The sequence below is a fragment of the Xiphophorus hellerii genome, chromosome 17 (genome assembly GCF_003331165.1).
Source record: "Xiphophorus hellerii strain 12219 chromosome 17, Xiphophorus_hellerii-4.1, whole genome shotgun sequence".
Lineage (NCBI taxonomy): Eukaryota > Metazoa > Chordata > Actinopteri > Cyprinodontiformes > Poeciliidae > Xiphophorus > Xiphophorus hellerii.
In genome coordinates, this window is record NC_045688.1 from 4,639,790 (window position 1) to 4,657,814 (window position 18,025).

Consider the following 18,025-nt stretch of genomic DNA (forward strand, 5'->3'; position numbering starts at 1 on the left):
TTCTGATTTATAAAGTTTTGTTTTGTTCAGTTGTTAAGAAATAAAGAGGGATAAATACTTCTGTACAACTGGTTCCCAATTCCCTTCCTCTTCACATTTATGCACCACTTTGCGTTGGTCTATCACAATTTTCAACGAAACTTCCCTTTTATTCCTCATTGGAAGGTTATTGGAGGGGAAGGAGAGGAGAATGGGGGCCGTCTCTCCCTCCACGCCCTGACCTCCAGAAGTCCAGCAACCTGAGAACCTCAATGAAATATTTAAAGCTTCTGGTTTATCCGCAGTGCGTTGCTCGAGACCCGCTGACGTAATCCCAAAAGCCTATGCAGCAGCCATCCGATTGGCCCGCGCAGAGACGGGGCGGTCAGGTGTCCTGCGCCACTGTGGCCTTTTAAGGCATTACGAAGCCCGCAGGCTCCACATTAGAGCTCACGAGCCGTCTGCTGCGAGCCATGATCAATCGCTGTTGTCTCGAGCATTTTCCAGAACAAAGCTTTTAGCAGGAAGTGAACCTCGAGTCTCTGCGCTGAAAGGTGAAGGTTGTATCCCACTCATAAAAAATAGACCCCCTGTTGATTCCATATGCCTCTTTCTCGACCTTGTCAGTAATTCCTACAATGTACATACAGTACAATACAACGTAGACTTACAATGTTGTAGAATGGGATCATACTGGGAAGCCGGGAGCTCATCAACCAATCAGAGGAAACTCTCATCAGTGTGTTCCAGGTGTTGGGTTCCTCACAATGGAGTTTGGTGGCAGACGATTGGTTCTCTCGAGTTACAAGCTCTGTTTCAGATCCATAACTGATGTCTGGGGTTGCAACAGCGGCAAGTAGTACAATGATCGCTGGGTCTTTACTAATACATAAGCTACTGATTAACATGGCCTCGATCACACACGCACACACACACACACACCCACACACACACACAGAACAACTCAAAGCAGCTGAAAGGAGAAACCAAGGCAAACCTGGCACAACTGTTTCCCAAACGAAAATTAAAAATAAATGTAAATTTAATAGCTTTACAGCGAATTGGTCTGAGAAATACTAATCAAATAAATATGCTGCGAAATATTGATATGTTGAATTTAACAGCACAATCCATATAAAAAGTATGATACCCATTTTAGAAAATGTTTTTAATATATTTTTTATTAATGAATGAATATATTTTTGTTGTTGTTATTTTCGGTTGTGTTTTACTGTATTTGTTTGAAAATGTTCTCCAGCTCAAGTTTATCACAGCTTGACTTATTTACGTTCTTTTATTCTATATAAAATTTATATTTATATATATAAAATTTATATATATATATATATATATATATATGTATATATATATATATATATATATATATATATATATATATATATATATATATATATATATATATATATACATTTCTGATTCGAATGTATTTATCATCACTGTTATCGTATTATTTATTTGAATTACATTTATACATCTGGTGCGTCTTTTTCATTCAGTCAGGTGATCGTTACTTTAACTTTTTTTTTTTTTTTTTGTGATGGTGTCACTCCCTGGCCTCATCAATTCCCGGGTTATTGAAATATTCCCTTTCAGCGAACCAACTGACTAATTCTCGTAGCATCATTGTTTCATCCAGCCTCCCTCCTGCCTCCATCATCCGATCCCATCGGATTCTGTCACGAAAAGGAACCGAATGAGGGTTTTTTTTAAAATTATTTTTAAATATTCATAGAAAGCTCCTCGTCTCCTTTACACACGGCCGTCCCTCACACGGATCCACGGTTCGGGTTTCAGCAGGTGGAAACCACGTCAAGACTTTTTTTTTTTTTTTTTTTGAAGGGGCTCCTGCTGAGCGGCGGCGGTCAGGATTGATTTCACCGTCGCTATTCGCTCTGAATGGAGCGAAACCGAATCCGGGCAGCATCACCTCTAAATATTAGACGGGGTTTTGTGCGCCCGGTTATCTGATTATCAACAGCAGGTAAATGGACTCTCGCTGCCCATCGGAGAGGAGCGTGGCCAGCGCTCCGACGCATATATTAAGCATCCAAAAGCAACGCGGGCGCACCGTGTGAGCGCACTGCGGCGTAAAACCGAGGAGGAGGCTGAGGAGGATGAGGAGCAGAGGCCGTGTGAAGGCCCAGAGATGCAGCTCTGGCCCTCCATCACCAGGTCGTATGAACTTTACCTGAAGGGTTTGGCGACATTCAATCGGCTTGTAAAGCAAAAACGAACGAGAAAGAAATACGTTGTCACAGTTTTGGTGTCGCAGCAAAGGCATTTTTTTTTTCCCGCCCCTTGCTGTTCCCGGACAAGGGAGTGTTACGCAATCTGCAGTGGAGTGCGAGCTTTAAATGCAATGCTTGATAATCATTAGCCATCTGGACGTGGTCATTTGATCTCGCAGCATCTCGAAGCGAGAACTGCGGGCTCAACTGCAGCAGCAGCAGCAGCAGCAGCAGCAGCAGCCGACTAAAACTAATCCTGTGTGGGGGTGTGTGTGTGTGGGGGGGGGGGGGGGGTGCGGTGGTCAGTCCATCAGATGTGAGCATTGCTTTGGTTATGTGAAAATTCATGTCAGTGCAAACTGGGCTTTATAGTTTGTTTGTTTTTAATTCAGAAATAACTCAATAACGTCTTTTTTTTATTATTTTAAACTTCTATTTTAGTAATTAATTGCTGTGTGTTTAATTGAAAACGGGGGCAAATTGTATCATTAACTTATACTACAAACAGAATTATTGTCGATTTAGCTAAAACATGTAAGTCTTGGGTGTTTTATTCCTATGAATTGACCACAGACTATTGTAGAAATTATTTATCTGACAGAACTTCAGATGGTTACCATAGAAAACAACACAGACGCTCCACTTAAAATACCTACTGGTGTTCCTCAGGGATCTGTTCTCGGTGCCACTCTATTCTTCTTTTCTTTTCTTTTTTTTTACAAACAAATGGGGATATGAACTCATAATGTGTTCTGCGTACACTCTGAAGTGGAGTTTGAAGTTCCCAGATGGTAATACGGAATTACGGTGCATATAAAACCTTGTAAGCTTCTGTTAGCCTAACAGGAGCTGCAATCTAGAAAGGAGCAGAATATATTTATATGCTGATGACATGATCATTTGCAGCAGCTTTACGTCAGATGTTGAGCTGTTGAGATTTATGTTCTTTTATCACTCTGGTTGATGTAAAGGAGATGGGAAATTATCCTCAGGTATTCGAAAAGCTTATAGCTAAACTTTATTGTTATTATTTGAAAAGGTGTTGCCCTTTTTCTTAAAACATGTCCAAATATCCTTTCTCTAAGGATATCATTTATATCCATGTCACATTTTCTCAATAAAAACGGCCTGAACTCAGCATATTATGCTGCATTACACTTTTCAGGAGAACCAGGTTCCTCTCGTTGGAATCTTTAGGATGGATCTCTTCCAATTTATAGGAAGTCAAATCTTCCAACATCACACTACTGTACTTATTGAACTAGACCCAATTCAGAAATAAGGTCAAATATTTCCATAGTGAAACAGACACTATTCTCGATATTTATACTGTTAAATGTGTTCCTCAGACTGCCTTGATGGAAAGGTTTAGCCTTTTATTGATAATAAATTGTGTTTTGGTTTAAGTATATGGCTTTAAATCTTTAACATCTATCTAATGTTTTTCTTGTGTTACCTTCTGTGATTGAAGTTCCTGTCTTTACTGAACAGCTCTTCTTATGTTTTAGTGTATTTTGTATGGTTCCACTTTGCATCTCCACTTCCAATTCATGAAAGGAAAGATGCTGTATGGGACCTGTGTGGTTCTCGGATAAAAATTATTATTATTATTATTATTATTATTATTATTATTATTATTATTATTATTATTATTATTAATATTATTTATAAAAACAGTTGTGAAGGTATAAAGCACTAGTAATCTATAGACTGCATAAAGCACATGCCTTTAGGCCTCTCCATGCTTTCGGCCTGTTAGTGGTTTGTTTTTTATGATAAAAGCCTCCAGTGCTGCTGTTTTTAAAAAATGTGCAATTTGAATAAAATTGCGTTGAAATCCTCGCACGGCATATCGCAGGTCTAAATGACTAAACTACTGCAGCAGAACGGACGGGTTCCTGCTGTCTGTTTTTTTTTTTTTTTTTTAAATGGAAGAAACAGTTGGAATATGTTCCTGTCCAGATGTTTTAAAAAAACCCAAAAGGTTTAAATAAAAAATGGATCGTAATGCATCATTGAAAATAATGTCCATTAATATATATATATATATATATATATATATATATATATATATATATATATATATATATATATATATATATATATATATATATATATATATATATAGTCAAAATACTGCCCAGGACAGGTGGAGGTGGGGACTTGAGTTTGGAGGGGGTTGCTCCAAAACATTTAGCTGTAAAAGCGTTTAATCCGCAGAGACTAAACCAATCCTCATCCGCTCAGCCTGTTTGAAGTCCAGCAGGCGGAGGGAGACTCAATGGAAGCTGCTCGGGCCGTGTCTTTAACAAAAAGCCACAGCAATAATTGTCATGCTCTTTGTTTTCAAAGTCTGTTTGTTTTTTTTCGTTTTTTTTTTCGCTCAGTGCAGGCCAGCGCTCATCCGCATCCATTTTGACCGAAAAACCACCGAAGAAGACGGGATCTAAAAGCTTGTTAAGTTTTCGTTCTACCTGGAGCTTGAGTCACTCCTGCGTGTGCCTGCGCCTTTAAATAGGTGCACCTTTCTCCTTCTTCCTGCGCAAGCGAGCAGCTCTGGACGCGCAGGTAAAAAAAAAAAAAAAAAAAAAAAAAAAGGGAGGAGGAGGAGAGAGAGGAGGAGAGGAGTCCAGAGGGCTGAAATTGACATTTGATACTCAGGAAGTTCAGGACTGCGTTGGGATTTCTTTTGTCTCATTGTGATCCTGCAGAGCTGCGGCGCGGAGCGGAGCGGAGGCTTGTGTCACCATCAGCAAGCACCTTGAAACCCGGAGCAAAAAGCTTTGAGGCGTAATGACAGGTTTGCGATGAAAATGAGCGACTTTAGTGTGTGAGATGTGCCGATCAGCTGCAAGGGATTCAAAGGTATGACGCGAATTTATACTCTAGCAACGGATAAATGTGAAATCAAGGCTTTAAAAAAAAAAAAAAAAAAAAAATAGAGCTTGAACTCATTTAGGAAAAGCTTCTGAGTGATTAACCTAAAAGAAAAGATTACATATTATAAAATATATTGTATGTGGCTTTAAATAGCGTAAAAAATACAACTAAATTTCCAGCAATATATTTAATTGATTGCAGACCCAATAAGAGATGGGACTATTTTTGAAATAGTAAAAAATAAAAAAGTCATGGTCGAGTCAAGCGCGAAAACGAGCTCAGCATTCAGAAATGCGGTTCTCCATCGTATTTCTTCTCTGAGAACTAAACAGTCCTTTTCTCTAATGTGTTTTTGGCGCTGTTTGCGTGGCTCTCCAGGCTGCTGCTTGGCTGTCGTCACCATGTTGCACCTGCTTTTATATGCGTTTAAACGGAGAATACAGGTCCAGGATTTATTTTGTGACCGCACAATTTTAAGCTCTTCGCAGTTTATTCCCGCTTTAGAAAAAAAAAATAATAATTATTACTATTATTATTGGAATGTTGTCAAAAATATAAACCATAAAAACATCCTGATTATGTTTGGAAAATGTAAGCAGCAGAGTCAACTCGTTTTGTGACAAAACGATCCAAGTTTTCAGTTGTTCCTGTTTTCGAGACTGTTGGCTGATGGTGAATCTCACTGCAGGTCTTAGAGAAGCGCTAAATCCTCCTGAAATAACCGTGAAGTTGAGGACTTGTAGGTTCCTACTGAGACAAATGCGATTAACTGCGGGGGGGTTGCAGCTCTCATGTTGTTGATTTAAGGCCGGCAGACAAGAGGACATAATGTGTTGCACATAGAGTCGAATTATAATTTTAGCAGCCTTCGAATATTTCACACAAGTCATGAGTTATTTTTTTTCATGACTCAACAAAGCTGATTTTTATTTTTGTTCAGCTCAATTAGTTGAAAGGGCTTTCTCTTATGATTATTACAGCTTCACAATTAGAAGAAACGAGCAATGTCTTGCATGAAATTCCCGATTACATTTCAGTTCTTATTTGTATTTAAAAATGATCAAGTTGAAAATGCAAGCCTGTTAAATACTTAAAACCACCTCAGTCTACCACAGTGGTTTTGCTATTGGATGTGTTATGTATCTGTGTTATCGATAATGATTTACATTTTAAAGTCCAGGTGTATTTTCTCATTGAGGGAATTAAAAAAATTAAAAGCTGCAACTTTCTGTTAGAAATGACATTGTATTTTCTCTATTTCACATTTCTGCGTTTTAAAGTCTTCCAGTAAAAAAAGGGAAAAAAAGAAAAGAAGCATGACTAAAAATAATATCATCATAGAATGAGTATGAAAAAGGAGACAGTGTTTCTTCTGTTTTATTTATTTATTTTTTCCCCCGACTTGGCTTTTTAGTGGTATTGATTTCTCCAGGAAATGGTATTGAGAGTCTTGCTCAGGAAGCCATTTGGGCGTCTGAGGAATCACTTAGTACATGGTTTGATCGCTGAGAATCAATGGGAGCTCCGTTGCACTGCAGGGCCCCACAGTGCAGGGAAGCTAATGGCCAAGGGTGGGGCGTCTTCTGCACGGGCCCTGGCATGGCACGGGGGCCGAGGACTGAGAAAGCTCGTTCCTCTCGGATTATCTGTAGCAGAGAGATGCTGTACACAACAGAGTCAAGGTCAGTCATTTGCTGTTAGGTCGTTGTTGCATCCTGGATGGATTCATTCCTGATTTCTGGCCTTAATGTTGAAGAGAAGCTTCACGAATCGCATTTTCCATAACAAAATTTGTTTGGGTCTTTGTAAGGTATTTGCTTTATTATGATTTGTGGGCTCATTTGCGATGGCGAGGGAGCTAACTTGTGTATGCCAGTTAATTGAAAAGCTAATCTACACAACTGAGTTTAAGGCTGGTGTTAATTTTCTCCCAAAATATGTAAAGATATCCTTTAATCTCTTATAAAGTCATCCCCAGAAGAGCATTGGCTGGAAAGTAAAACGACCCTAATCTACAGAGGTCATGTTAAAGGTGACTATCTCTGGAAATGCCGTGGTTGTGATCAGGATGTTAAGAGATTAACTTCTGAGCTAAACCTTATGTCTAACATGGCTGTGTGCATATGTACCTTTGTAGTACTCTATTTGCTCTGATTTTTAATGTTTTCACAGCTGCATTTGATATTTGTTTGCTGGGCCTCGTAGTTTTAATGAAATGATGACGTGTTTACATTTTTACTTGTCAAAATATTTTTCATTTTGCAAGATCAGCCTTTTTTTTCCCCTTTATGATGCACTGGTTAGATTTTAGTAGAGATGGACCAATCAGCCAGCCAGAAATCAGATCCTCTGGTCTAACATTGAAAATTTGAAAATTTACAAATGTATTTGCAATAACCGTGTCAACCAAGAGCAGGTGCTTTGTTGCATTTTTTTTAGGTTAATAAAAATCGGATAAATACTTTGAAAATACGCATAAATGTGGCTAGTTCCCTTTTTTTTTTTGTTGGATTCAAAATTACTACCCCCATCAACGCACCTGCCACACATTTTTCTGTCTCGAACCTTAAAGAAGGTCTCACCAATGAAGTCCAATAGGTACAACTCTAAATTTGAGTTTCTTGTGGTTACATTGCACAATAACCCATTCAGATGTGCCTTGTTTACATTTGTTTTAAGAATAGTTAATTATAACCCCCAATTTCCTCGAAATCTAAAGATGGCAACGCAGGTGATTAGCCGTAAACGGCTAGTCGAGGGTGTTTGCGCACCCTCAGGATTGGCTGAACTTATATTTAGTCCAGACACAGTAGTCTTTGACCTGTTACTCAATGGCTGGGTCAGTCCACCGCACTGCAGCACATCCGAGTTAAAGCTGCGTCACTGCTACAACCACTGCGTATCCCCTCCACCTTCGTGACATAACGTCTTTCCTGGCACTTTCTCTCTCTGGGCTGCTGTTTCTCCTCTGCTCACCGGAGGCCTGTCTGTGGTGGTCTATGTGGTGCGCAGCTTTGCTCCACTGGTCTGACTGTCCTCGCCCAGACTCACTAACTGGCCAATCCGTAGGTGTTTTGGGTATTGATAACGACTCCTGTTCTGTGTATGGCACTGGTAGAATTCACTGTGAGAGCTCGCTATCAGTGAATTACCATAGGGCCATAAACAGAGCAGAGAAAGAACCACTTGCTTCTCAGCTTACTTTCTGCTGCTGTGCTCTTCTGTCGCTCGTGGGTGGGATGCGGAAAGTGATGTAACTTTCTGGTGCACGGGCTGTATTGCGACATGTTGTTCATCTTTTCCTCCATGTGTCTCTGTGACAACAGCTGCTTGCCTTTGGATACCCAAGCCACTCTTCTTCTTTGCCCATTTTGGCACTAGCACATTTTTGCTTCTGTATATATACTTTGAGCAATTATGTGTAGTGCCAATATAGGACAAGACAGATTTCCAACGAATTCACTCGGCTGTGGATTGGAATGCTTTCGCCATCCAATTTGATTTGTTTGGTTGCTTAACTCTCGTTTATATTCTTCGGGGGAAATGCACCCATTTTATGAGAATGTTATAATGGAAGCCAACACCCAAGAGGACTCTCCCCAAATCAAAGAAAAAATCAGACCTTTTTTTCCACCCATGTGCATTTATGGCTCCATTGCAAACTGTTTGTCTTCACTTTCTTCATGTTTTTGGCTTCTGTGGGTTCAGAGAGTCCCGGCAGCTCTCAGGTGGTGTTTGGCAATGGTAGAACTCACACTGGTGAGGTAGATGGATCCGGTGGTTCTAGACTTGCCAACTACTGTCTGGGAGCGTCCGCCAGCTAAAAGCGACAACAACCTGGCAGGTCCTGTGCTGATAAAAGTCTGAGGAACATTTTTACATTTTTAGTGAGTGAGTGAGTGGCTGAAGGTGATGAAGGGTGGGGTGAGCCTCTGTTCCTCCCCTGCACACCCTGGCCTCAGAACTCCAGTAACTCCGTGAAGGTCATTTTAGGCTTTTGGTATGTGGTCTTGAAGGTCGTCCATCCATTTGTTTTTCACACCCTGCTGCTGGAACATATCTACGATGGGTTACACATCTGGACAGGTTACATACAATTGTAATGGTTGGATTCAAGCAAAAGCCTCATATTTTTTGCTGTTATGTAAGTAAAAAAAGACAACTACAATGTCATAAATGTTCTAAAAATTCATGGCGAATTTGATGCTCACTGCATTTGTTTGTGGGCACTTTGGAGTCTGCCATACAAATTGATTGCATCGTATGCACAGTAGAAGACAAAACATACCTTGAAGTTTCTAGTCCATCCATTCATCCATTATCTTCCACTTATGTGATATGGAGTTTTTAGTCAAAGGTCAATAAAAGTTTTGGTTTTTTTAACAGAATGCAGTCAGAGCTGAAATGTGTTTAAACACTCCAAAAAAAAAAACCCAACTTGTACATATCTTTCAATAAAACCACCTCTCTGCTATTAGTGGGGTGTATACAGTATGTTCAGGTAAAAAATGAGAAGTTAATTCATCAAAATATTCTACCCAATAATGTATTGTCTCTGTTTTAGATCATTAACTCCCAACAAAGTTCCTCAATCACCCCTGTCCTGAATGTTTTAAGTGTCTCCTTGCTGTCAGACACTTGACTTAAATAAATGGGTGACTAACAGACTTCAGCAGCACTAGATGTCATGCAGAGAAGGTCATGCAATCATTTGAATCAGATATTATATGTAACATATATGCTGGAACAAAGACACATCTTAAACATGTTGGACCAGGCCTGAGAACCAGGGTTGGAAACCTCTGTTTTACATGACTATATGCCCATGAAAAGCACACTAACCATCAGGTACCCATAGACTACTAGCCTCATGTCCACTGACTACTGAAGAAAAGCACCTGCCTTCAGGATGCTTACCAATTTTTAACAAATATCAAGATTTTGAAAAGTTCCAAAACACACACACACAAAAAAACCCTCAGTGTTCTTATAACTTAAAATACTATTAAATATGATGCTAAAGAAAGTGCTGTAATGACTGGAGTGTTTTTCAATTAAAGTTGCTCTGCTCCTACCCCACATATTGCCATCCTGACTATCTACCACTCTTATAAGGGGAGCACTGCTTTGAAACTAACAATGTTAAGCTAACCCTGAATGCCTGTTAAGCAATTAACTATATGTGGATTGCCTTAGCAAATAGCCTGACTAGCCAACTTATAGCTGCTTGTTATGTTAATTGCAATGTAAATATTATTAAACCATGTTTTTTTAACGCTATTGTGAGATTTTCATACTGTCCCATTTCTTTTGGAAGTGTGACATTATCAAATTTTTACTGAGAGCGCCTGTGAAGACTTTGATGAGCAGATCCATTGGTGGCTTGTGTCAGGCTAAGTAACACTTTTCTTTGACTCCTCTGGAATTCGACATCAATCTTTGGCTAGCATCTTCTGCAGGCAGTTCAGAAGATGCCTGCACCAGTTTTGACTGGTAGTCATCGACTACCAGTCAAAACTAGTCAAATTTTGTCTAGATAACTGGAAGAAGCTTTGAATGGGTGTTTTAATTCAGCAGTCAGCTCATTTTTGCAGTTAGCTAGCAGACCCATCACATTTTCTATGACTGGAGGTGAGTCATCATTTTTACCACTTAAAGTAATATTTATTACCATATAGAAGTGATATAGATAAAATTTGTTCATCATGTGCAAAAGTGATAACTTTTAAGGAACCTTTAAGGAATAGCTTGATTGAAAATAATAGCTTGATTGAATTTACCACTATCACTTTTTTTTTTGACATGCACTAAAATAGCTAACGTATTCTTAGAAAAAATAGATAAGCAGAGCTCTCAATAGCAGTAAGTTCTTTCAGACCATTCATGTGTTTAATGGATGATACAAATTGCTTGTAGTTTGTGCTGACAACACAACAACAATAATGAATTTCTCTGCCCATCAGTCAGTTTTTCCTGATAGGTTTTGACTTTGATGGCGCAGTGATATGAGATGTGCTGCAGTGGACTTTATGCACAGATGTCCAGCCATTCCTGCTTGCAGCCAGCGGCGATCAGAGGACTCCTGTCTTAGCTCCTGTGGCATAATTGCCAACCCATGCGGTGTCGTCTTACCCTCCTCTTTCAATGCAGCCTTGTTGACGACGAATGGTTGCGAGCGAGGGACTCTCCCTCAGATGTTACCTTGCACTAACAGTGAATTGACAGTTTGGCTCAAATCAAGAAGAATAAAACTGCTCTACTCTGAGCTTTCTATATCTGGGTCAGGGTCTGCTAATGTAGGTGACAGGGGGATATGTTGGGATTTAAAACCCTTTATCTGCCTTTGCATTAATCCTGCTTTATGGCCCACACTTGAGCTTTAGCTAATATGATTTGTATTGTGAACGGTTTGCCTGAAGGCCTGGTGCATTTGATCTACCAGGATCTCATCACTAGACTTCAGCAAAAGGCTCTTACGCTTTTGCACAGTTGAGGCACTAAGAGAGTCGGTAAGTGCGAAGGTTGTTCAGATACATATTTGGGATGATCTAAATGAAAACCTGTGTTCAGCGGGCAAAAGGCCTTAGTCAAAACCATCCAGTCTGTAAGTTCCAGTGTGCTGGCACCTGCTGACTCATCTCTCAAGTTACTTGTTTTTCTTTTTTTAGCACACCCCAAAAAAAGTCCGTAATAAATTCTTCCAAAAAGACTGCGTCCATTGTGTCAGCTTCCCTCTAACGATCTTCTCTGCAGCAAAGTGCATTGTGGGATCACCCCTGTCAATGCGAGGCCTTCTCCAGATGGGCCGAACAGATCAGGTTACACTGCATTTTTGAGTGCACCCTCTCCCCACAGACCACCCCGCCTCCCAACCACCACCTTCAGCAACTCTCTGGCCCCTTTCTCTCTCAGTCTGACTCACTCGCAGTTTCCTGGGTGGGTAGAGTCGAGCTGAGACAGTGCTTCTCCTGTGTTCTAATGCAGGCTGCAGAGCATTAGTGAAATAAGATTATCTTCGTCCTTACGCAGTGTCTGGACCGGAGTTGGACGAAGGTGTGAGTCGGCTGCTATTAGGCTGCATTTAAGGCGGAAGATGCTTCATCAGCAAGCATGTCTGCATTTTAGCCCATTATATTCATTGCCTTTCCACAGATCGTTGAACATTTTCCATCTTATGGAGATGTGGTTTGAAAGACAGGATCTCCAAGCATGTATTTCCACTTTGTAGTGTGATTATGCCGTCTTAGCTTGAGGTTCACGGATCAATCAGGTCCGTCTGTCAGTCGATCTCAAAAGCAAACTTTTTCCACTTATGATGTACAATTGCAATTCAACCTTATTCCTTAGCTTGCACGCTGATGCACAGTGCATGTAAAACTATTCACTCCCTTGGATGCTTTACCCTTCTGTTGCATTTACAAATCAGTCATGATCAACAAAATGTAGCTTTTCTGATTAAAGGTTTAAAACAAGTTAGGTTTTTTCTTTTTTACCCTCCAGGGGGTCTTTTGTGGGCTCTAGTGTCCCTTATATGACAGTAGGCTGACAGGAAACTGGGAAGGAGAGGCGGCAAATATCGTCGGGTCCGGGAGTCGAACCCGCGACGGCCGCGTCGAGGACTCGAGGCCTCCAAATATGGGTCGCGCTAACCCCTACTCCACCACGGCACGCCCACAAGTGAGGTTTTAATGTCAAAGTGACAACTGATTTCTACAAAATAATGACAATTAATTGCTGGTCATTAATTATAGCAATGATTTGGTCAGGCAAACCCTCTTGGTGGGTTTTGTAGTTTTTTCTTACTGAATCCCGGTCTAAGCACTGTTTTTACCAGTGCATGCTTCTGGAAGAGGAGTCATCATGACGAGCTTGATTAGAGCTTGAAAGGTTCAACCAGTCAAAGGTGGATTGTGGGAAATGTGAAAAAATTATATCACAATATAAACCGAATATGCTTTTCTTAATTCTTCTAAGACATTTCTTTAATCTGAGAAAGTCCATAAACATTTATACATAGTTTTCTAGACATTATACTATTTCAAGAGCTCTAAAGTGTTTCCAGTTTAGGTCGCAAAAACTTCCAATTAAAGACTTAGTACATACAGTTATTCAGTCATGTTAAAATTCACCAAAGGTCAAATCTTAGGAAGTTCGCAGGCAATTTGATAAGGGACAACTAGAAATATGCGTTCATCTGGTCCCGAAGCAGTGATTTTTTATTTTTAAGAGATTAAGTCTTGTTTGAGCAAGTAGGGGCTCAGGCCAGAAGCATGTCATCCATATGTGTGGAATATGTGTGCATGCGTGCAGAGGTGGAGAGCCTGGGATGCACACGTATTAAGAAACGATTAGTGGAGATTAAAGCCCGGCTACAGAGTCTGCTTGCAGAACTCTGGACAAAAAGAATGACCCAGCCCCTCCCTGCAGTGCACCCCCTGTGGTGCAGTGCCACTGAAGTCATGGCTGAAGCTTCATCCAACTGTTAAGAAGGATCAATGGCAGTGGCTCCCCTCTTCGGATGGATCTTTCACTGCTAAATATATTGCTTTCATGATGGAGAACCAAAGCTTTTCTGTCTAGGTCAGGGGTCACCAACAGGGTGTCTGGGCGCCCCAGGTTTGCCCCCCACAGACCTAGGAGTTGCCCAATGAGCTGTTGACCTAAAAAAGATATTTCATTGATCATTACATTTCATAATTTAAAATAAACTGGTAGCCGTTTGTAGTACACGACAAGGGTGGCACTTTAGGGGGGCGGCGAGCCTCCGGCCAGGGCCTAGAGGAGGCCCGGATGGAAAAAAGAAAATTACGTCAAGGATCCAGTTCTTAATCACGTCTGATGAGAGCTGGAGAAAGAAAGCCCTCTCCTGTCGAGTTATTACTTAATATGGTGCCCCAGTAGATTATATAGTAGACTGCCCCAGTCATTGTTGACTCATGGTTGCTAAAAACTTTACCAGACCGACTGATTTTAGTGACATAGTGGGTGTAAAATATTGAATAAAATTTTGTGCTACATGACTGGCTTTATTTACATTTTACTTTATGACACAAGTGGATCGTCCTTATTGTCTCCAAGTGTATTCTGGGTAAGGCTTGTCACCAGCCGTCCACCAACGTCATCATCAGTCACTTGGCAACAGATGGCAAACTAGCTAGAGCATTTTTACGGACTACGTTAACATGAGAGGAGCTCCATGGAGCGGCAACGTGAAAAGGATGGAAAAAAGAGAGCAAGGACAAGGCAAACATTGGACGCATATTTTGTTTCTCGTCTTGGGAGATGAACCGGATTTTTTTGTTGGCAGCGATTCAGACCCGCCAAAGCTGCCAGCCCAGCGAAGGAGCCGGACTAGTTACAGGTAGCAACTCTGACATTATTCACAATGTGTGAGTTAGCTGACACAGTTTACTGATTGTAAAGTGTACCAGCCCAGCCGCCTAGCTTACATCCCCTTTTCTCTCCGTCATTGGTACAACGGTGATGTCAGGGGCTGAAGGCTGAGTTATAGTCGCTTCGGGTTGAGCGCGTTTTTGAGCCAAGACAGCAGTATGGCGTTTATAGTTACGGTTTACATTGGAGCCGCCCGGACGAGCGTGAACCGCGGCGCGCGCGATCCGCGCCGAGTTACAAATATCCAGAGGTGCACGAGGTGCTGCGACACACTGCGCATGCGGAGCGTGCCTCAGCGTAGCTTCTACGCGCGCTGCTGCGTGCTCTGTTCAACGGGTCAACCAGGCTTCAGGCTCTGAGTTGAAATTGATAAAGTGTCAAAATGATCCGAACCCATCCGCGGTTCTGAACTGATTTGAATTTGTGTCGTTTCATCGTTAATGACCAGTAGCCTGATGTTTCTGTTGTTCTCTCGGTTTGTTGTACTTCATGTCAGATTCATTTCAGAATGACATATTCGCTCTAAGTGGTGGTGAAACTTGTAAGCTCCACTGTTGCGGGCATGTCTATGTTGTAAAGTTAAATTATCATGAGCTTCATTATTTGGGTACAAAGGGCCTGGTCATTAGCCCCGCCCCCCGGCCCGACTCTGACTTGTTCCGCTCGTGGTACCCAGGAAGTAGCTCTCAGTTGCAAAACCTGACGACCCCTAGATATCAATCATTTATTCATTGAATTTTCTCCTTAAAAATGGTTTATTTCTAACATAGACTTACAAAACACAAAGCTGTTGCATCACCTACTGTAAGATTTGATTGCACTTTGTGGTGGTGTCGCTGACTGAAAGAGAGAGAGGTAGGCTTTTCCAGGAAAACATGCTAATAAGTCCTTTAATCTACAGAGTTAGTTTGCATATCAAACTTAAAATGACTCAAATGCTATGTGGAGACATGCACTTAGTCTTGTGCGAATCACACTTTTAAGGTTCCAATCCAAAATACCAGGGGAGAGTTTAGAACAATAAGCAATAAAGGATGTTTTCATCTGTCTGAAAACAATCTTGTTCGGCTTTAATCTGGAGGAAGAGTGGGATGCACACTATGACGCCTGATAGATTAGGGCCTGTATGCTTCTCTCTCTCTCTCTCTCTCTCTCTGTTCTGCTCCGCAACAGAAGGGCCCTGCTAGCAAATCCCAGGCTTTAAAGCAGAGGAGGTTCAGGAAGCTTATGATGTAATCAAGGCCCTGTCTGTCACTGCGGGAAAGGTGGGGGGTGGAGTGGAAAGGAGCGTTGAGGTTATTGGGTTTTGTGGCATAATTAGAAAAAAAAGAGGCAATAAGAATAAGATACAAAAAAGTGGGCAGCGAAACCTCAGAACATGAACAAAATTTTATCAGAAAGAAAACACAGGGGTTAAAAAGCTTTTAGATTTTTGCCTTATTTTAAATTACCATCATGAATCTAAATAAGTGTAAAATATTTTTTCCACTTACAAAGAAAAATATATTTATATATATATATACTTCAGACATGTTAAAGGCTGTACTAGAATAAAATTTAGAACATTGAAGACAAAAAAGCCCCCACTTGTTCCACATGGATCAGTTGCAAATAAATTAGATTTGAACAGACAAATCACTTAAAAGTCTACATCATGCCACAAAGCAGTAAAAATCCCCCATGTCTGAGGAGACAAAAATGAATTAATCTTAGTAGCAAACACTAAAAAGCTCGTAAGTAAAGATTTTTATTTTTTTGTTGATCCGGAGGTCTGAGAATGTGTCTTTCCTCGTGTCCTTGCATGAAGAAAGACACGAGTAAGTTGGTTTTGGCCATGTAGGAAGTGATGTCAGAAGTGAAGAGACAAATGTTTAGGTCAGTGTGGTGAAAATCTGGTGGGATTTCTTTGAATTTGAGTAGGCATCGCCAGATTGAACTTGACAAGTGGATTGCAGGCACTAGACATTTTCCAGAGGCTGTACTGTTAAACTCTATAAATACCAAGGTTTAAAGTATACACATTGCTTCACTTCTTATCCATAGTAGTTTTAAACAGAATATAAAACATGACCTTTAATTTCCTTTTCTTCCATGTGTCCTGTCGTTTCATTTCAGGAATTTTATATACGTAGAGAAGCTGGTTGCCTACAAGACCGAATCCTAATTGCATGATTGACTTAAAAAAAAAAAAAAGAACTTTAAAGAAAAGGACAGCTCTAAAGTAGGCAGGCTGTAATGCTCCAAAAGTGATCTATATTTGTATGACCTTCAACAATGTGGATTATTATTGATGCCCTCAGGACCCTACTGATGTGTGGGTGTTTGTTTGAGCCTCCTGACTGATGTGAAGAAAACGTTTCATGAATTGGGTGGTGAAGCTGCTCATCAGCCTGCCAGCCTCAGCCTTAGTGTCTTTTACCAAAGCTTGTAATTAAAATTTATTGTGTTCATTACTCTAACGGCTGTGGCTACGCCATTTCTATTGTTTTCAATTAGAGACTCTGTAATTGAGGCTACATATTTGAGGGCTTTTGGTGGGATAATTATGGAGAAGAGCCCTGAAAATGGTAAAAGATCACTCGTCATCGCCATCTTTGCCAACAGATTCCCTAGGGAGAGCTGCGCAGTGTGTTGCATCCTCTAAGGATTGGGAGCAGATGCCCTGGAATCTGGTTAAGAGTAACTCCCGAACTGCTTTGTGAATGTGGATGTCTTTTGCTTCCTGTCCCCAAGCCTGATTTCGCCATCTGGGAGAGCGCGGATGCTGTCTTTAGGAGGGTTGTAAGCCACACCTGTGGATTTGATGTGTGTGTGTGTCTTGCATAAACAAGATCACAGACTTGAGCAAACACGGTGCTGTTGAAAGAAAACCACTTCAGCGAAATACAAAAAAGGAAAAAGATTTTTCACCTTTGTAATAGAACAAAATTAGGAACCTCAGACTGGGTCTATTGTCCAGTGGGGCTCTGAATGGAGCTGTTGAACAGACCAGATGAGAAGCTGCTTCCAGAAGGTCTCATTCAAAGCAAGGCCAGGTTAGCCAATCGTATCCGTATTCTCTTCCGCCTGCCAAAGACATTCCCAGGAGCCCTGCCCTTGATTTCAGTCTTACTTTCCCTTTAAACAAAAAAAACTTCAATGTCCAGCTTAAAAGCTCCTTTACTTAGTGATTGAAAGTGCTTCCTGTTATGTTGGGTGTAAATTTAATTGCTCTTTAGAGAAAGGATATCATACAAAAATGGTGGTGGGAGAGTGTTTGTCTGCGTCTGCTTCACAGTCTACCACCTTTCTTTAATGAAAAAGAAAACATTTGGAAGCTTTGAAGTGGTCTAGCCAAAGTCTGGATTTTGTGTTCAGGCTGAAAACCCTCCAATGTCTCTAAATTAAAACAAATGTACAAAGATGAGACAAACATATTCCACTGATTCGAAACACTTCGACTAGTTTCTGCCAACACAAATCATCAACAGAGAGACAGCCAAAAATACTATATAATCCCCAAATATTTCAAATTGTGAAGCATT